General features: G+C 38.8%; 1 protein-coding gene across 2 annotated transcripts in view; it reads right to left on the bottom strand.

The window, feature by feature from the left end:
• LOC309666647 (uncharacterized protein) overlaps nucleotides 1-22,455 on the bottom strand; it is a 613,160-nt gene that overhangs the window by 446,889 nt on the left and 143,816 nt on the right. The gene's annotated exons all lie outside the window — the stretch shown is intronic.

The following is a 22,455-nucleotide window of genomic DNA, read 5'->3' as shown; positions in this document are numbered from 1 at the left end:
AACAAATCATCCCAAACTTGAGGCAGTGGACCCTGGGAGCAACTGTAGACTTGGGGTTTGCTTTCTGCATCTAATTTGTTTCTGGTTTTATGTTTATCTTAGTTTAGTATTCACAGTTTATTATCATTGGTAGATTTGTTTATTGATTTGGTGGCTCTCTTCCTTTTTTTTTATATATAGATTTTTTTTTTCCTTTTTGTTATTTTGTGACTGAGTATATGTATGCTTCTTTGCGTGACTTTGTCTGTATGGCTTTGCTTTTACAATTAGTCCTAGGGCCCTGTCTGTTTTTTGTGTTTTTTTTGGTATAGTTTTTAGTGCTTCTTATCAATGGTGGATTTGTTTTTTGGTTGGATTGCTCTCTTCTTTCTTTCTTTCTATTTTTTTATTACTTTTTTTTTTAATTTTTACTAATTTTTTTATTTTTTATTTTAATAGCTTTATTTTATTTATTTTTTCTTTCTTTCTTTCTTTTTTTCTACCTTTACATCTGAGCCGTGTGCTGATGGGGTCTTGGTGCTCCAGACGGGTGTCAGGCCTGTGCCTCTGAGGTGAGAGAGCTGAGTTCAGGACATTGGTCCACCAGAGACCTCTCAGCTTCACATAATATCAAACGGCGAAAGCTCTCCCAGAGATCTCCATCTCAAGCCTAAGACCCAGCTCCACTCAACAACCAGCAAGCTACAGCGCTGGACACCCTATGCCAAACAACTAGCAAGACAGGAACACAACAACACCCATTAGCAGAGAGGCAGCCTAAAATCATAATAAGGACACAGACACCCCAAAACACACCACCAGACATGGTTCTGCACACCACAAAGGCAAGATCCAGCCTCATCCACCAGAACACAAGCACCAATCCCCTCCCCCAGGAAGCCTACACAACCCACTAAACCAACCTTAGCCACTGGGTGCAGACACCAAAAACAACGGGAACTACGAACCTGCAGCCTGTGATAAGGAGACCCCAAACACAGTAAGTTAAGCTAAATGAGAAGAAAGAAAAGCACACAGCAGATGAAGGAGCAAGGCAAAAATCCACCAGACCTAACAAACGAAGAGGAAATAGGCAGCTACCTGAAAAAGAATTCACAGTAATGTTAGAAATGATGATCCAAAATCTTGGAAACAGAATGGAGAAAATACAAGAAACGTTTTAAAAGGACCTAGAAGAACTAAAGAGCAAACAAACAATGATGAACAACACAATAAATGAAATTAAAAATTCTCTAGAAGGAATAAATAGCAGAATAACTGAGGCAGAAGAACAGATAAGTGACCTGGAAGAAAAAACAGTGGAAATAACTACCACAGAGCAGAATAAAGAAAAAAGAATGAAAAGAATTGAGGACAGTCTCAGAGACCTCTGGGACAACATTAAACACACCAACATTCGAATTATACGGGTCTGAGAGAAGAAGAGAAAAAAAAAGGGGCTGAGAAAATATTTGAAGAGATTATAGCTGAAAACGTCCCTAATATGGGAAAGGAAATAGTCAATCAAGTCTAGGAAGTACAGATATTCCCATACAGGATAAATCCAAGGAGAAACATGCTAAGACACATATTAATCAAAGTATCAAAAATTAAATACAAAGAAAAAATATTAAAAGCAGCAAGGGAAAAACAACAAATAATATACAGGGAATCCCCATAAGGTTAACAGCTGATCTTTCGGCAGAAACTCTGCAAGCCAGAAGGGAGCGGCAGGACATATTTAAAGTGAGAAAAATGAAAAAGCTACAACCAAGATTACTCTACCCAGCAAGGATCTCATCCAGAATCGACAGAGAAATTAAAACCTTTACAGACAAGCAAGTCTAAGAGAATTCAGCACCACCAAACCGGCTTTACAACAAATGCTAAGGGAACTTCTCTAGGCAGGAAACACAAGAGAAGGAAAAGATCTACAAAAACAAACCGAAAACAATTAAGAAAATGGTAATAGGAACATACATATCGATAACTACCTTAAATGAAAATGGATTAAATGCTCCAACTAAAAGACACAGACTGGCTGAATGGATACAAAAACAAGATCCGTACATATGCTGTCTACAAGAGACCCACTTCAGACCTAGGGACACATACAGACTGAAAGTGAGGGGTTGGAAAAAGATATGCCATGCAAAAGAAATCAAAAGAAAGCTGGAGTAGCAATTCTCATATCAGACAAAATACACTTTCAAATAAAGACTATTACAAGAGAGAAAGAAGGACACTACATAATGATCAAGGGATCAATCCAAGAAGAAGCTATAACAATTGTAAACATTTATGAACCCAACATAGGAGCACCTCAATACATAAGGCAAATGGTAACAGGGATAAAAGGGGAAATCGACAGTGACACAATCATATTAGGGGATTTTAACAACCCACTTTCACCAATGGACAGATCATCCAAAATGAAAATAAATAAGGAAACACAAGCTTTAAATGATATATTAAACAACATGGACTTAATTGATATTTATAGGACATTCTATCCAAAAACAACAGAATACACTTTCTTCTCAAGTGCTCATGGAACATTCTCCAGGATAGACCATATCTTGGGTCACAAATCAAATGTTGGTAAATTTAAGAAAATTGATATCATATCAAGTATCGTTTCCGACCATGATGCTATGAGACTAGATATTAATTACAGGAAACAAATCTGAAAAAATACAAACACATGGAGGCTAAACAGTACACTACTAAATAACCAAGAGATCACTGAAGAAATCAAAGAGGAAATCAAAAAATACCTAGAAACAAATGAGAATGAAAACACAATGACTCCAAACCTACGGGATGCAGCAAAAGCTGTTCTAAGAGGGAAGTTTATAGCAATACAATACACCTCAAGAAACAAGAAACATCTCAAATAAACAAGCTAAACTTACACCTAAAGCAATTAGAGAAAGAAGAACAAAAAAGCTCCAAAGTTAACAGAAGGAAAGAAATCAAAAAGATCAGATCAGAAATAAATGAAAAAGAAATGAAGGAAACAATAGCAAGATCAATAAAACTAAAAGCTGGTTCCTTGAGACGATAAACCAAATTGATAAAACATTAGCCAGACTCATCAAGAAAAAAAGGGAGAAGACTCAAATCAATAGAATTAGAAATGAAAAAGGAAAAGTAACAACTGACACCGCAGAAATAAAAGGATCATGAGAGATTACTACAAGCAACTATATGCCAATAAATTGGACAATCTGGAAGAAATGGACAAATTCTTAGAAAAGCACAACCTTCCGAGACTGAACCAGGAAGAAATAGAAAATATAAAGAGACCAATCACAAGCTCTGTAATTGAGACTGTGATTAAAATTCTTCCAACCAACCAAAGCCCAGGACCAGATGGCATCACAGGTGAATTCTATCAAATATTTAGAGAAGGGTTAATACCTATCCTTCTCAAACTCTTCCAAAATACAGCAGAGGGAGGAACACTCCCAAACTCATTCTACGAGGCCACCATCACCCTGATACCAAAACCAGACAAAGATGTCACAAAGAAAACTACAGACCAGTATCACTGATGACCATAGATGCAAAAATCCTTAAGAAAACACAAGCAAACAGAATCCAACAGCACATTAAATGGATAATACAGCATGATCAAGTGGGGTTTATCCCAGGAATGCAAGGATTCTTCAATATATGCAAATCAAACAACGTGATACACCATATTAACAAATTGAAGGAAAAAAACAATATGATCATCTCAATAGATGAAGAAAAAGCTTTCAACAAAATTCAGCACCCATTTATGATAAAAACCCTCCAGAAAGTAGGCATAGAGGGAACTTACCTCAACATAATAAAGGCCCTATATGACAAACCAACAGCCAACATCGTTCTCAATGGTGAAAAACTGAAACCATTTCCACTAAGATCAGGAACAAGACAAGGATGTCCACTCTTTCCATTATTATTCAACATAGTTTTGGAAGTTTTAGCCACAGCAATCAGAGAAGAAAAAGAAATAAAAGGAATCTAAATTGGAAAAGAAGAAGTAAAGCTGTCACTGTTTGCAGATGACATGATACTATACGTAGCGAATCGTAAAGTTGCTACCAGGAAACTACTAGAGCTAATCAATGAATTTGGTAAAGTAGCAGGATACAAAATGAATGCACAGAAATCTCTTGCATTCCTATACACTATTGATGAAAAATGTGAAAGAGATATTAGGGAAACACTCCCATTTACCATTGCAACAAAAAGAATAAAATACCTAGGAATAAACCTACCTGAGGAGACAAAAGACCTGTATGCAGAAAACTATAAGACACTGATGAAAGAAATTAAAGATGATACAAACAGATGGAGAGATATAGCATGTTCTTGGATTAGAAGAATTAACATTGTAAAAATGATTATACTACCCAAAGCAATCTACAGATTCAATGCAATCCCTATCAAACTACCAATAGCGTTTTTCACAGAACTAGAACAAAAAATTTCACAAATTGTATGGAAACACAAAAGACCCCGAATAGCCAAAGCAATCTTCAGAAAGAAAAACAGAGCTGGAGGAATCAGGCTCCTGGACTTCAGACTATACTACAAAGCTACAGTAATCAAGACAGTATGGTACTGGCACAAAAAGAGAAATATAGATCAATTGTACAGGATAGAAAGCCCAGAGATAAACCCATGCACATATGGTCACCTTATCTTTGATAAAGGAGGAAAGAATATACAGTGTAGAAAAGACAGCCTCTTCAATTAGTGGTGCTGGGAAAACTGGACAGCTACATGTAAAAGAATGAAATTAGAACACTCCCTAACACCATACACAAAAATAAACTCAAAATGGATTAAAGACCTAAATGTAAGGCCAGACACTATCAACCTCTCGGAGGAAAACATAGGCAGAACACACTATGACATAAATGACAGCAAGATCCTTTTTGACCCACCTCCTAGAGAAATGGAAATAAAACCAAAATTACACAAATGGGATGTAATGAAACTTACAAGCTTTTGCACAGCAAAGGAAACCATAAACAAGACGAAAGGACAACCCTCAGAATGGGAGAAAATATTTGCAAATGAAGCAACTGACAAAGGATTAATCTCCAAAATTTACAAGCAGCTCATGCAGCTCAGTATCAAGAAAACAAACAACCCAATTCAAAAATGGGCAGAAGACGTAAATAGACATTTCTCCAAAGAAGATATACAGGTTGCCAACAAACACATGCATGAAAGAATGCTCAACATCACTAATCATTAGAGAAATGCAAATCAAAACTACAGTGAGGTATCACCTCTCACCAGTCAGAATAGCCATCATCAAAAAATCTACACACAGTAAATGCTGGAGAGGGTGCAGAGAAAAGGGAACCCTCTTGCACAGTTGGTGGGAATGTGAATTTATACAGTCATTATGGAGACCAGTATGGAGGTTCCTTAAAAAACTAAAAATAGAACTACCATACGACCCAGCAATCCCACTACTGGGCATATACCCTGAGAGAACTGTAATTCAAAAACAGTCATGTACCACAATGTTCACTGCAGTTCTATTTACAATAGCCAGGGCATGGAAGTAACCAAAGTGTCTATCAACAAATGAATGGATAAAGAAGATGTGGCACATATATACGATGGAATATTACTCTGCCATAAAAAGCAATGAAATTGAGTTATTTGTAGCAAGGTGGATGGACCTGGGGTCTGTTATAGAGTGAAGTAAGTCAGAAAGAGAAAAACTAATACTGTATGCTAACACATATATACAGAATCTAAAAAAAAAAAAAAAAAAAAAAAAAAAGGTTCCAAAGAACCTAGGGGCAGGACAGGAATAAAGACGCAGATGTAGAGAATGGACTTGAGGACACAAGGATGGGAAAGGTAAGCTGGGACGAAGTGAGAGAGTGGCATGGACATATATACGCTACCAAATGTAAAACAGCTAGCTAGTGGGAAGCAGCCACATAGCACAGGAAGATCAGTTTGGTGCTTTGTGACCACCTAGAGGGGTGGGATAGGGAGGGTGGGAGGGAGATGCAAGAGGGAAGAGATATGGGAACATATGTATATGTATAACTGTTTCACTTTGTTGTAAAGCAGAAACTAACACACCAATATAAAGCAATTATACTCCAATAAAGATGTTAAAAAAAATTTTTAAATAAGAAAAAATAGAAAACAAAATCAATGGTGCTAGAGGCTAGAGGCAGAAAACCTAACATGTCTGATTCTTAAACAGCTGACTTTGTAACTGGTTTATTATTTCAATTCTCTAATTAAAATTGATCCGTATTAGCTATGTTGCTAATTATTAGTAGAAGTGAAAAATGCCTTCATCTTTTTCCTAGATTTATTTAGTCTAGGATTTGAGTACTAAATTTGAGTACAAACAGATTCCACATAATTATATACCCTAGGAAATGCAGTATAATTTATGTGAAGGTTAGAGCTTAGGGAATTCATGCTAAATGGATTTTTCTCAAAACCCCATGTCCTTATTATTTGGGACTGTTAAATAAGTTTAAAGCAAGACTATTTGTGTGATCTTGTTTCCTTAAATGGAAGACCAGGGGACCACCTTCCCAGCATGGTCCTGTAGAGGTGGGCTGGTGGGGAAATGTTTCTCTCTCCTGCAGCTGTGAATTACCAAAACCAAACAAGAACAAAAGCCATGAGCCGGGATGGGAAGATCTAGAAAGGTAAGGGGTAAGACCACTTGCTCTAGGAACCATAAAGGCAATTACAAACATCAGTTGGGTTCACCTGGTTCATTCACTGCTCCTCACCTGTGCTTAAAGTGCCAGGATCCGTGTTTCATCCATCTTTGTAAACCCAGTTCTTAATACAGTGCCTCAAATACAGTAGATGCTCAACACATTAATTAGTTACCTGAATAATGTCTCCTGTTTCTTTATATAATTTAAAATGCATAGACTCATAACTGTGTGTTAATCGTCAGTTCCTCCTCAATAGAGAGCAAATATCTTAACCAGGAGTTTTTGAGACTAATCTAATGCTGATCTGGACCCTCTTCTTTTGTCATTTTTTTTTTTTTTTAATTATCTTCTGATCTCTTTTTCTCTATCCATCCCATTTTGGTCTATACTGTTCCAGTATGTTCCTGACATCAATGTTAATGCTTCTATAGCCACGCTGCTGTCTATTTTTGTCCCTTTTTTGCTACTGCAAAAATCTATACAATGAAGAAAATTCTAGAAGTGCAAATTTCCTCCAATAAAATCACTATAGCCTCTCTGCCTCTCCAACTGACTTCCAAACAACCACTACCTTGTTCTTCATATTCTAGTAATAACAAATTGTAATTACCTGCACATCTTGTGCTAATTTCACATTTCCATGCTTTTGTACAGCACTTGCTGGCTAAACCACCCTTTCAATCGTTATTCAGCTGACCCACTCCTATTTATCCTTCAACTATAACCTCAAAAGTCCTTCTTAATGAGCTGTTGCTAAACTCAGAAATTATCAGGTCATCACTATTTTTCCTGCATAATTCTGATATTGTCTTGAGAGATAGATAGATATGTATCAAGATAAACAGATATTATGTCTGAAAATTATTTCTTAAGTAGATTTATTGATGGTTATAACCATCAATGAAATTACTGTATGGCACAGAGAACTATATTCAATACCTTGTAATAACCTATAATGGAAAAGAATCTGAAAAAGAATATATATATACATACATACATACACACACACACACACACACACACACACACACACACATATAAGAATAACTGAGTCACTTTGCTATCACCTGAAACTAACACAACATTGTAAATCAACCATACTACTTCAATGAAATCTTGTTTGTTTTGAAAAAAAAAATTACTTCCATGGGAAATGAGGTCTGATCTTTGATTGTATCATTCCCTATCTTGAGGAATAGAAGATTACATCATTTTTTTACCTCACAGAAATCTCTATTGATATGTTCTTCTTTATCTTTGGCTTTGGATGGAATGCCTACAATACAGTAGGTGCTAAATAATTATTGATTGATTAACTAAACAGAACTAACATTTTTGAGTGCTTCCATGTATTCAGTTTGTCAAATGATGACGTAGTTTATATAAGCTTGGATTTTGGAGTGAGAGATTAGGATTTCATTCCAGGCTCAACAACTTGCTAGTCATGTGTTCTTGGGCTAATTACTTTCATTTCCCCTCCTGTCAAATGAAGATAATATATTGAGGTTACTGAAGATTGCGTTAGATAAAATAAGAAGAGCATTTAACATGGTGCCCAGTAGATGTGTGAATGAATGAATCCCCCTCAAAGCTCTATGAGAGTAGTGTAGGGAGGCAAGGAAACTAAGGGTCAGAGAAGTGGAACAAGTTGCAGAGAATATAAGCAGCAGAGCTGGGATCCACATCCAGCTGAGTGTGCCTGCGATCTGAAGGAAGTTTCCACTGTTGCTGCAAGAAACATCAGTGGCATTTTCCACTCCAGTGTTTCCTTAAAGGACATATGCTGGTGAACTCCTGTCCATTTGTCAGATTCTGTCTCACCGGAAATCTCTTTAGAGCTAGCATCATTCATTAACATTTCACACCCTGCCCAACATGTTTATAATTGGATGGTCTGATAAATGATCCTGCATGAGCCAGTACACTAACATCTTTGACCTTCCTCTGTCATTTTCTATGCAGAATTCCTTTTAAGTGCCTCATAATACTGGTTGATGTGCCCTCTTTTAAAGCAGATATGTGTTGATCCAGACATCCTCATTGTCTAAGCTACCACTTGACTATAAATTAGCACTTTTAGAACCTATTCTTTCATCATTTTACCCATGTCACTCTAAAACAGGTGCCACATTTTAATCTAATTATTCATTTGCTTCTTTTTAATACCTGTCTTTTTAGCTTGATTGGGAGCTCTCCTAGATGGGAAAAACTTTCTCGTCTTTTTATATGTAGCATATAGCATGGTGCTTGGCACATAGTTGATGCTCATTGAGTACCTAAATCAACACCACTATAACAGCCTCTAAGAGTTACGTTTTCATTATTCTTTATTAAGAACCCCAGAGAGTGATAATTATTTATACTTTTGTGATCCTGTCAATTTTATAATTTCTCACCTAGAAATTTTGTTTCCCCCTCTCATTATGGAAATATTCAGAATTCTCAAGCAGTTATTGCAGAAATTGTTTGGAGTTTAAGCCACATTTCCTGTACCAGGTAAAGGAATATGCACAAATTCCCTGTAAAGTCTCAATCGTTATAAAACGTAATGCTTAGTCAAGAATGCCTCTTTTGGAACTCTTAGTCTTGATGGAATGAGGCAGGGCGGGTTGAAGCAAGCAGGGTATATGTACTCAAGAGGAGAGAGACACATGTCTAGTTATATGATAAATAATTTCTGGGGCTGTAATATACAGCAGGGTGACTATAGTTAACAATACTGTACTGTATATTTGAAAGTTGCTGAGATTCAATCTTCAAAGTTCTCATCACAAGAAAAAAGTAGTAGGTGAAGTGATGAATGTTAAACTAAACATATTGTGGTAACTATTTCATAACATATACATATATCAATATTATTATGTTGCACACCTTAAACTAATCCAGTGTTATATTCACTTATATCTCAATAAAAATGGAAAAAACAAGAAGTGGGATGAGGAGGAGAGAGACAAAGGCCTGCCAGCAGTCTCTGGGAACTATGGCAATGAGCTGTGGATGGAACACTTCACAGCTTTTCTTGGATGTCTTTTCTTATGCTCCTTGGGTAATTTTGATCCCACAGTAAAGTCTATATGTTTTGTTACTTCCCCTGACTATAAAAGAATAATTTCCTTAATTGAAGGAAGGCGTGTTACTGAACATCTTTTTTTTTAAAGAAAAAAGAAAAAATTTGAAGAGTAAATGGAAACACTTTACCCAAAAAAAGGGTCCAGACTACAAATAAGTAATTTATAAAAGGGGCCTTCTATTTTATTATGCTAGGCTTTATTTTACTTAACAAATATTGCCTAGGAAAATTGTCCCTCTGAGTCCTGTAAAGGAAAATGTACTAAATTAGCTATAAATTCTAAAGTCTAAGCATATATAAAGCTAAATATTCTAATTAAATAAAACAGAATAAAATTAATGATACCTATTTCTTCTGGTAATTGAGAATTAATAATAAAATATAGAGATTTCCTATATGAATGTCAAAAAGATCCAGCTGTTGTAGGACTCAATATACCTAAATATCTCCCCCAATCGCCCCAAACTATACAGATTAAAGACTACTCGAGTCTTCTGGATTGTATCCTCCAAAAAAGGCAGGGAACCACATGTTTCGATCACCAGCATGCCCGGCATTTGGTACTCATGTGACTGCACTGAACCAGAGCAAACAGCCCTGTGCCTTCCATTCCCCACCATACATATTTTAATCCTTTAGTAGAAATGCAGTTTAGTCAGATTACTTTGCTGATGCATGATATTAATGAAAAAAATGGGTATGCGGTGAGGTTTTCTGTTTTAGACTATCTCTTGAGCGTGGGTGCTTAATGCATGTAACTGAACCAGGTTCTGTGCCCTGTCATGCGTTTGTCTGCCCCATCCTCCCCCAGCCCAGGGGAGCACTCAGTCTACTGTTCTCTGTCCCCTTCATCCTTTCAGTCTCCCCCCATCCTTGCTCCTGGAAGATAGGTCTTCATGTATAAGAATGCATCAAAACTACGCTGGGAGAGAGATCAATATTAGTAAGAGAAGAATCGGTTTATGTTATGATTCTCCCACCCCGAGGAAATTTAAAGATCCGGGTAACTTAGAAGTAAGTGGACTTTGGCTCCAAGGGGATAGAATTTAGGTGGGGAGAGGCAAAGAAAAGGAAGAAAAGGTGAGAGACAGGAGGGCTTCCAGTGCCCACAAGAAGTGAAACTGGCTCTAAGAAGTGACCCTGAGGGGACACATAAGAATTGTTCGAACGGTCTGGACTCTCCATGTATTTCTAAGTAGCTGCACACAAGATCAGCTCTATTCTAGGAATAGACTGAGTCGGTAACTTTTTCCAGCTATTGCCAATATATATAATCAGCACAATTTCACACATGTAACTCTATGGGTCAGGGTGTTACTTGCCCACAACAGCTAATAAAAGGGGAAAAGTCAAGATTTGAACTTAGAGTCTGTCTGAATTCCAAGTTTGCAATATTTTCTCTATATATCTTGCTGAAAGTTTTATTTAGGAGGTTGGAGAAAGGCAGAAGCAAAGAAGGGCCAAAAAGACGGGGTAAAACAAGTAAGAACTAATTTGAGCTTTTCCCAAAGGAGCAGATCTGGGTAGAGTTCAAAGTTAGAGTTGTTTGAGATGGGAGAAGGGAAATTGGTAGAAAGCCAAAGATCAGAATGAAAATCCTATAGTCTAAGAGAGGGAAGATAGCACAAAGTTGCTTCTGAATTTTCCCTGAAGTTGGAGCTGTCCCTTAGTGCCCCTTCCACATCCAGTAGAATTTATCCTATGTAACTACCATAATTCAGCCCAGCCCACTCCAGCTCCTCTCAGATCCCTTCCTCGACTCTGCCTAAGGAAAGGTTTTCAGCAAGATAGTTGTAACTTCCCCCCAACAGTAGTGGTGATCTGATACAGATGTGATTGATTGAGATTGTACCCTTCAGGGTAGTAAAGAATTCAGCAATTAAGCTGGTTTATGATAATACAAATACCCTTCCATGCAAGGTATTTCTCCCAAAAGCACATATTACTTTAAACTTTCAGACTGTCTGTTCCAAAAAGCAAGTTTGATCAGTCCTATTTCAATTGTATTTATTTACTGTCTTCCAACTTAAGAGGCTTTACAGTCTTGTGGAGTCAATCAGCAATAAAAAAAAAAAGTCTGTCAATCATTGATGAACAGAACAAGGCAAAGAGTTGTATACATAATCCAAAAAGAAGTTACTCCCCAAAAAAGAGGATCTTGGAGGTTTTCTTGCTCTTCTAGAAAAAAAAATTTTAATTTAGAAGAGGTGGGATTTGGTATTAATTCACAGATTTTCAGACACCCCATTGTAGAGGTCCTTCTGTCAACTTTCACTGGAAAAAAGTCTGGACCATCTAGTATCAGTTATTCATTGTAAATATTTATTTAATATCGGCAGAATGACATTATATTGAGAGATTTGGCAAACAAAATAAGTAAGATAAAGAGATGTAGTAATGAGTAGTAGTCAAGCGATAACTCAAAATCACCATTAAAATAAAGCCATAGTCAACGCTTGACTATGGGTAGTTTATAAAAGGTTTATGTGCAGCAGGTTATGAGGTGGACTCATTTCCTCATGGGTGATAGATAGTCCATTAATCAGCCATTGATTACATATTCTCACCAATTACCAAACCCTTATTACTAATTGGCCAGTCCTGCCAATTAGTTAAATAGATAGATAGATAAAGTAGATAGTTATAGGTGACACCATTTTGTTTTGTATTGACTAATGAACCCATGTGACATGAGCAAAAATGCTTTGAATGAATCCATATGTTTAAGATGAATATCTTTGTAGAAAAAAGAAGAAAGGAAAAAGAAGAAAAAATTATTTGTATCAAACTTGTATTTTTCAAAGGTAAAGATACTAAAGTAAAAACAAAACATGATTTTTGATCACTTGAAGGATTATAGATCCTCATAGTTACTGGAATCTACTTGGGTACATTTTGCACAGCATCTAAAGTGTTTGTTCTTGATTAAATATAAAACTAACAATAATGGCTTTCGTAATAAGAATCATAACCTTGAATAATTAAGGAAATCAGCAGAGTTTTGGTTAGATAATATCATCATAAATCAAACAGATATTTCTTCCTTTAAATCACCACATGCCAATGGTTCTTACAAAATAAAGCATTACCTGTTAGCTTCTACTGGACAATATTAAATACTCCCATGGGAATGGTCTAAATAAAATCTAGCCCTTCAGACCCATAAGGTCATTGTTGGTAGCTGAAATTGTGTGAGTGTATGAGATCCCAGGGAGGTTGTACAGAACAAGAAAAAACAAGTGTGAGGCAAACTGGATCCAACTGAAATTTGAGTAGGTGGCACAATTTTTAATTGATCTGATAGCCCAGGTGACATAACCAAAATTGTTTCTAATGTACCCATTTCCCTGGGATGAGTAACTCACTAAACTTTAAAATTCCCAAAACATCTTCCACTATAAAATGAATCATGGTCATTTTGACCTCTCTTAGCAGGATTTAAAGCAATGAGTTAAAAATAGAAATATCTATAAAAGAAGTTTCTACAATGCAGCTCAGGCTCATTGGATTAAAGCAAAATACATCCATCTCTACTTTCTTTCTCTTTAAATACAAAACTCAGTGATTCTGCCATAACTCTCCCCTTTTCCTGTGATGCATGCTTTCTGCTTTTCATCCACTATCTAACAATCCTCAGAGACTAAATTCAATGACTAAAAGAGCCACGGAAAGAAAGGTTTAACTTTGTGTTATTTTCACAAAGAAATGCTAAGTCTTCCTTATGCATAAGGCAAGGGTCTCTTCTATTTGTTGTACTTGGGGAGAAACAGAAAGTGACTCTAAAATTTCTGGGTTTTTTTCTCTCCTTTCTCTTTCTTTTTTTTTTTATGCCACAAACCCTCCACTCATTTTCAGGTACACACTAGTTTGCATTGACAAAGCAAAAAGCACAATCCCAAACCACCGAGAACACAAAGTTCTGCTCTTGTCACTTTCTTGGATCATGCAATGTTTCTTTAACCTGTACAGTACGGTTCTGTAACTAAGATCTGCTGTCATGGAGTCCGTCCTGTGCAATTCTAACAACGTATCAGAATATGAGAGTGACTAGGAAAGAGGGCAGTCAGTTCTAACCGGGGGACAAACGGAGGATAAATGATTAGACTGACTGGCCTCTACAAGCCCTCTGCAGCTCTGTGCTGCTGGTATTCAGAGCACCAACCACTGGGCACAGAGCTTCTGATTAACTAGTACAAGAAACGCCTTCACGGTAAGAGGTCTCTTAGGCCAGCTACACTGACTGATGCACAAACTGCCTATGATCCTTCTGGATTTATCCTCCAGAATCCAATCAGAGATGGCTCACAAGGTGAGAAGTTTCTCTAGAAATGGAGCATGCTAATAACTTGGAAAACAAGTCAGGTAACAAGCCTGTCCCCATGAAGAGCCAGTTTGAAGATCTCAGCAATTACAGCAAATGTCAAATGATGGAAAATCCCCTCAGAAACGACGTAAGGTGCTGTGTGTTAAAACTTCAGGAACCCCAAGATTACATTCCACAACGTCACAACTCTCTGCCTTCTGCCACTACAAGCATCCCAGTGTTTATTATTATCCACCCTAAGGGTTAAAAAAAGTCAGTTCTTGTAAGTTTCTACTTTATTCAGATAGGTTGATTCATTCTTATGGAAAGTGATTAAAAAGAAGCTGTTAAAGTCCTCCATACATAAATAATAATAAATATAATAAATATCTTCCAAGACATTTTATGGTCCCCAAATCCAAGTGTGAATAGCTTTTACGACATATAATTTCCCCTTTGAAGACAGTAAATTATAACCGAACAATTTGAGTGACTCAAATCCTTAATGATTCTATACAAAGAAAATTAGTATGATATATAAAACTTTTAAAACAAATTCTGCCACCAAATAATTTCTACTCCACATTATATTATATCACTACTGTGGTAACATTAACCATGAACTTATGTATATCTTCAGTATCTAAAAGAATCAGCAAAGCTCTAATGATGATTCTGTTGCTTGCCCTTATTATCAAATAATTCATTTGGGAACAGTGAGTTAGCTGTCTTGTTTAGAGAGAGCACACTGTCAAGTAGAAATACTCTGCAGGATCCATGACAAGAGATAATGGACTTTTTGTTTAGATCTCATTTCCTATGAATTTTCGTATCAGTAGGTTAACATTAACAGTTACTACTTTAGGGACATCTACTCTGCGCCACGCACCTCAGTGAATTTCAAATGTTCGCTCGGAAGTATAAGAATATTTGTGAGAGCTTGTTAAAAATGAAGATTCCTAGAGCCACCCCCTGGGAATCTGACTTGGTAGAAAGGGTTAGGCCAGGAAGCATCCGCAAAGCCTCCAGATAGTTCTATGCAGCACACTTACAGAAATCCTGACGATTATGATTTAAATGTGGTGTAAAGGGGTTTTATAAGTAGAAGACAGCTTCCAATCTGAGGCAGACAGAGGTCAAATAGAAGATTTATAGTAATAGTGTATTAAGAGAGTCAACTGTTTAAATCTTGGCTCAAGCCCAAGGACTCAGCCTTGGGATGAGATTCAGTTTTCTGAAGAAGCTCTTGGGAAATCACAGGCTTCTCTGTTGAACTTGGCGTGAATCCTCTTTTGTCTGTAGAGAGAAGCTGAGCAGGGAGACAGGCAGTCCCTGAGAGCACTGGATAGTTTTCACTATGTGGGTCAGTGACCACAACTGCTGCAGCAGCACTTTCAGAGACAGAAAAAGCCAGTGGGAAAGCAATTCCATAGGAGGCACCGTAGGCTCACCTTGCGTTATTGACCTGGGGCCTGGCTGCTCCGGATCAAAGGGCAGCAGGCCTGGTGGCTTCTGCAAAAGCAGGGCGACAGCAGTCCAGCCACAGACCAAGGAAAGTGACGTCCACAGCCAATGTGGAGCGAGCAAAAACCAACCGTCTGCAGTTGAGCCAAAGTTCTGCCTTTCTACTTAACCAAAACTAAACATCAGATCACAAACGGGGACCAACCTCGTGGTCTGTGCGTGAGGACAAACTTGTTTGTTCCCAGAATCCTTCCTACTCAGTCCTTGGGAGACAGGGAGGAGGTGGATACTGTCTCTTTTCAAATCATGTTATTCCCAGCATTCTGTGCTTCATTCATAACACCAGCTGTGAGCTCTACACTGCCATCACTGATGCTATTCAGGTTCATCAACGTGTTCGTTAAGGGCACTGGAAAAACAAAACTAGTAACCAATGTTGTGAAGCTACCAGAGTGAAAAATAAATAAATAAAACCAAGTGGAAGAAACACCAAAAGAGTTTGCCAACTATTTACCTACAAGTAATCTTGTTTGCCCAGTTACATGCTTCACAAGCTAAGCCTCTGCTTCATTAAAATCACTCTTTCTTGCACTTCTGCGGTAAAATGCGCATCAGTGGCCAGCCTCACCCCCAGTGACCTGTTGTGGCCCAGCACTTTCTTCAACCAGACCCACAGCAAACCCAGGACCACCGTCCATTTTACTGAAGCGGGAGCCCTGCCACACCTCCGCTCTGTCCGGTAAAGTGCTGACTTCCAGTGCATGCTGAAAGGCATTTCGATGGGCTAACAGATGGAGGAGAGCTCTTTTCTCTCCTGAGGAGCGACCTAGTCTCCCCGGCGTGCCACCAAGCGTGGCCACGCTGCAGGCTTTGGCCCTCAGACCTGTAGTTTAACTAACAGAGAGCTAGTCAAGAAAACCAGAAAGTTCTCAACTGGGGTTCATAGGCTTTGAAGCACTGAAATTGTTCTATTCTCTGGGAAGTGCAGTGCTCTAGATGTATCCCTTCAGGGTCAGTCCAGTCCTCCAAGGGGAAAGAGCACAAACAGGAAAAAGGAGACATCTCCCTTTAAAATGAACATCGTTGGAGACCCATGTATTTAGCAAATAGCTGCTGAGGATGTACCATGTTTCAGATGCCACGGTGGCACTGGATTTGCAGTGATGTGGGTGTGGGTATGCATGGGCCCTGTCTTTGTGCAACAAACAAGCAATGAACATCCAATAAAGATGTTAAAAAAAAAAAAAGAATAGGGCTTCCCTGGCGGCGCAGTGGTTGAGAATCTGCCTGCCAATGCAGGGGACATGTGTTCGAGCCCTGGTCTGGGAAGATCCCACATGCCGCGGAGCAACCGGGCCCATGAGCCACAACTACTGAGCCTGCGCGTCTGGAGCCTGTGCTCCGCAACAAGAGAGGCCGCGATAGTGAGAGGCCCGCGCACCGCGATGAAGAGTGGCCCCTGCTTGCCGCAGCTAGAGAAAGCCCTCAAACAGAAATGAAGACCCAACACAGCCAAAAGTAAATAAATAAATAAATAAATAATTTTTTTAAAAAAGAAAAGGAATAAATGAATGAATATGTTGTACCTATAAAAAAAAACAAAAACAAGCAATGAACATCCAATAAAGATGTTTAAAAAAAAAGAATAAATGAATATGTTGTACCTATTAAAAAAAAAACAAGCAATAAACATCCAATGAAGATGTTAAAAAAAAGAATAAATGAATGAATATGTTGTACCTATAAAAAAAACAAGCAATGAAAAATTAATATATATTTATGAATGCCGATAAACTCTCTGCTGATAGGAAAGCGTATAATGTTGTAAGTAATGAGACCAACCTAACTCAGATGGGGTGAAGGGCGGCTCTATGCAGAGGGGGATAATTAGGTTAAAACTGGCTGAGTAATAAACCACAGAGAGTGAGGGAAAGAGCATTCCAGGCCAAGTCAGTGGCACGTGGGAAAGCCCTGGAGGAAACGAGGTTGATACGTTCAGGGAATTGAAACAACAGGCCAGCAGGGCCGGAACAAAATGTGCAGGTAGGAGAGAGGCAGTAGCTAATTCTGGGGGATGGAAAAGGGACAGACCACCCAGGGCTTGTAGGACTTGGGGTTTCATTTGAGCCGCAAGGGGAGCCGTTGCAGGATTTTAGGAAGAGGAATGACATAAACTGAGCTGCATTTTTAAAAGGCCACAGGCTGACTGTGCAGAGGAAGCAGGAAGAGAAGCAAGGAGACAAATACTGAAGGCAGGTAAATATGGCAAGTGATGTGGTAGGACAGAAATGGAAAGAGAGAGAGAGGTAGATAGGTCGATGGATAAATAAGTGTAATTAAAAACAAAATCTCCCAACCCAGAGATCCGCTCCACAAAGGTAGTGGAGAAAGAAAACACTTGTATTACTGGAACCAGAATGTGATATGCATCACAGGCAATCTGCTAAGAGATGCAAAGACAGAAAGAAATCCCACCCTTTATACTGCCATGAAGATACACCCCATTCCAGACATGTTCTCAAGATAAATAGTGACTAGACTCAGGCAAGAAGAGTTGACAACTTCATTTGTCACACACAGTTCACCCTAGATTCACCTGGTAACTGGGGTGGCCATCTGTGTTTGCTAATTGGCTTTGTACAAAAAAAAAAAAGAATAAACTTCTCATATCTTTAAGGAGATAGTTTTACAAGTTGCAATGAGGCACCCGCCAAGTCAGACTCCTACCCTCACACAGAGACTGGGAGACAGGGGTGCTATCTCCCTCCCTAGGTATTTATATTTCAAAGGGATGGCTCCTAAGTCTTAGAGAAAGGCATTCCCGTGTCATAAAGCTGTGAAGAGAATATTTAGCTTTTAAAAAGATTTATATACATTTCAAAGAGGCAGAGAAAGAACTTACAATTACAGGTTTTCTAAAGTAAATGCTCTAGGAAAAGAGAGGAAGGGAGCCAGTCTCTTCCCTTATTTTCAGAAGAGAGAATTAAACCTCTTATTTTTATATGTGGAACCTAGAAAAGTGGTACAGATGAACCTGTTTGCAGGGCAGAAATAGAGACACAGATGTAGAGAACAAACGTATGGACACCAAGGGAGGAAAGCAGCGGGGGAGGGGGGTGATGGTGGGATGAATTGGGAGATTGGGATTGACATGTATACACTAATATGTATAAAATGGATAACTAAAAAGAACCTGCTGTATAAAAAATAAATAAAATTCAAACAAACAAACAAAAACCTCTTATTTTTAAATTGTATTTGCCCTTACAATATATAGATAGATAGATTTAAGATTAATGTACTTGGATTAGATGTGAGGATTGGAGAAAAAAGAAGAGGAGCTAAAATGATGACCAGGAGTTTATGTCAACTTACTGAAAAGAAAAAGGCTCCCTGCTCTAAAAGACAGGAAATGCTTGTCTGCAGGCTGAAGTGGCTGTCCCATTTGAATGTGGTGAAATTTATGTCAAGTGTACGCAGCATCTCCAGGGAGCTAATTTCACGAAGTTGTCCCCCAATAGCTCCAACAGCAAAAACGCAGCCGTGCCCAGCTCAGCAATTACACAGGCAGCCAGTCCCCACGAGGAGCAGCCCCGCATGTGCAGAGATCTGGGCACATCGAGGGGCCTATCCCCGAAGCAGGCAAATGACTTGTTCTGGTTGAGAAACAATTTTCTCTCAGCAACAGACCCACTCCTGCACACTGGGCAGTAGGGTCCTGCTAGGCTGTGCTAAGGGCTAGAGGAGACGGAAGGCTGGAGGAGAAAAAACAGACCTGCTCCCCTCTTGCTTTGCTTCTAGTTTCTCACAAATTGCTTCAGCAATGACCCTTTGCCCTGGTAGGGGCAGTTAATTCCCATCTCCAGCCTTTTCCCCATCTTCTCAATCTCATGGTGCCCTTGCTAGGTACCAGTAGCCGCAGGATAGCAACCCTCCTCAGAGGTCTGAGTCCCAGGACCATGGGGCCTTACCTCTTAGCTTCTAGATTCTGACAACCCAAGCCCTTCCCTTTGTTCCCCCAGCCCAAGGGGTGGGAGCTGCTGCTTTCAGTTATTATCTCCATTCCCTCTACTCCTCTCTTTGCTTTTTTAGCTCTCCAACACTTAACGAATTTCCTACCTTAACTTGTCTCTGTCAAAATCCCTAGCATGGGTTTTGTTTCCCTGACACGAGTGGAGGATCCTGTCAGTCATAGAAGTGATAGAGTGTCCTTTCATTCTGCCTTTAAAAGTTTGGCTGTGACAACCTTGTCTTGGAAAAATAAGAGAACAGAGTAGTGAATTTATTTTAAAATAAGACTGATTTTCTTTTTTTTTTTTTTTTGCATTTTATTTTATTATTTTTATACAGCAGGTTCTTATTAGTTATCTATTTTATACATATTAGTGTATATATGTCAATCAAGACTGATTTTCTAAATAGTAAAAAATGTGAGTTTATTTCTACTCTTGCCTTAGTTTGTATTTCTTTAAAGGGACTTAGAAGCCATACTCCTGTGAAAATCAAGTTTGCTTCTGAGTCATCCGACTTGGAGGAAGTGAACCAGTGAGAGCATTTCCCAGGTCTCAGAGGCAGGGTTCCGGGAAAGCAACACCAAAAGCCTGAGCTTCGAGCCAGTGATGTTGATGTACTCAGAGGAAGCTCTGAACACCGACTCTATTCCTCGGCCCCCTAGAAAGAGCAACTGAGATAGAAACCGGGGAACAGACATGCCAAGGCTCAGCAGGAGTTGCCACCATCGACTCCATCTCCGGACACAGGGACTGAGAATCCCCTACGTGGTATATGGGTGACCAGAGACAGGAATGACGTATAATGCCATAGGACTCTTTTATGCCCAAATGGGGCCTGTCTCAGTGAATGCTATGAGTGATCAATTAGCTGAATCATTTGGGTGGGCGGGAGCAGTTTAGGATAACATGCTCCCCCTTTTTTTTTAATTAATTAATTTATTTTTTATTGAGATAGTTGATTTACAATGTTGTGTGAGTTTCAAGTGTACAGCACAGTGATCCAGTTATATACATACATATATATATTCTTTTTCAGATTCTTTTCCCATATAGGTTATTACAAAATATGGAGTATACTTCCCCGTGCTACACAGTAAGAAAACAAACGTATGGTTTCCAAAGGGGAAAGCTGGGGGGGGGGGGGAAGGGATAAATTAGGAACTTGGGAGTAACATACACATGCTTTTCTTTGAGAGACAGTCTTACCTTTCCTCGAGCTCAGCCTCAGCTCTAATGACAATAATTATAATAGTAATAATACCGGTTAATATTTAGTGACTGCATATTATGCTCTAAACACTACCGAGATTAGCTCACTTAATCCTGATAATGCAATGAGGCAGGAACCCATTCCGCAGATGAGAAAAGTGAGGCATTGAGAGGTGATGTGGTTAGTATGCAGACAGGATGTAAAGTCAAGTCTACTTCTGGTAGACCTCGTCTGAGCCTCTTTAGTTTTCCTGCCCCTGACCTCATCAAACAGCTCCCCTCCTGCCTGGGGATTTCTCTAGATGCTGCTCCCGTGTGCCCCATGGAGTTTCCCTGTCTCCCCGGAAGAATGAAGCCTGCGTGGATAGAAACAGCATCTTGTTCACCGTGGTCTCCCCTAAGCCTAGGACTATACCTGGCATATAACAGACACTCAATAAATATTTGATGAATGAATAAATTATACATTTTTAAATGTTGCCTCCATACTTACTTATCTTAACCATTTTAGCCATTTTATTAGTCCCCCATGTTATGTAACTATGGCTAATTCAAACTTCAAAAGAATTATTTAGAACTCTGTGATACTTGAGTTCTCTCTCCAGGTAGGGGAAAGGCACTACAGGAAGCTAAACAAGACTTAAAAATCATGTTTAAGGCATCACCTGCCGGGAGGGAGGGAGATGCAAGAGGGAAGAGATATGGGGACATATGTATATGTATAACTGATTCACTTTGTTATAGAGCAGAAACTAACACACCATTGTAAAGCAATTATACTCCAATAAAGATGTTAAAAAAAAAAAAAAGATATCACCTGCCATGTTGCATGTAGGGAAATATCATGCCTTTAGCTTTCCCAGATAGTTTCCTGGCCTCCCCTGAGGCCACCCTGCGTGCAGTGGAAAGGTGGCTGCAGAGCACAGGGCAGCCATCAAACCAGTCCACTGGCTGAAGAAGGTTTGCTGGGAAGAAGTCAGGCAGAGCAGCAGCTAGAAGAAGTAGGGTTAAAGAGTTCTTTCTTAATTTGTTTTGTTGCTGCTGTTGTTTTAATATAAGAAAGAGTAAATTTAAATGCTTCTATGAAAACAGCTTAATGAGGAAGAAGCTGAAGAAAGAATGAAAAGTGATGACAGTGGGGGGAGGTTCCTAAGGTGTTTGGAGGGGAAGGGACCCAGAGCCCAGGTGGGGATCACTTTAGTTACAGGCTCAGGGACATCTGGTAGAAGTGGCAATGGAGAGGCCCTTGAGAGCCAAGGGGGAGGGAGACAGGGTCCCCTGCAACCACTTCTGGGGAGGACACTCAACCACGACACACTATTAATGGTTCTTGATAGATCTGACATCTTCTAGTGTGTCTGCATATTGCTCATTCTTCAATTCACAGCCAGAAAGCCAAGTTCAGTAAATCTTTTCAGGTTTAACCTCCTCCGATCAGGCATAAAGTTTATCTGATGGAACTAAAAATACAATTTTCTAGAATCAGAAAGTTAGAAACAGACAGATAATGATTAATTCACTAATTTTAGAGAATTTAGTCTTTATTCAAAACGTATGTCTCTTGACTGTGATTAACAGGGACAATTTTATTCATTTCAAAAATGAAGATCATACAGTGACAAGAAGAGCAGGGAAGACTTTAAGCATTGTTACCACACAATGAATCATCATAGCACATCCAACCTTAAAACAGCTTCAGAA

This window comes from Balaenoptera physalus, assembly GCF_965194825.1.
Source record: "Balaenoptera physalus genome assembly, chromosome: 9".
NCBI classification, from domain to species: domain Eukaryota; kingdom Metazoa; phylum Chordata; class Mammalia; order Artiodactyla; family Balaenopteridae; genus Balaenoptera; species Balaenoptera physalus.
The sequence above is the reverse complement of the archived record's forward strand: the minus strand, read 5'-3'. Positions and strand labels throughout refer to the sequence as shown.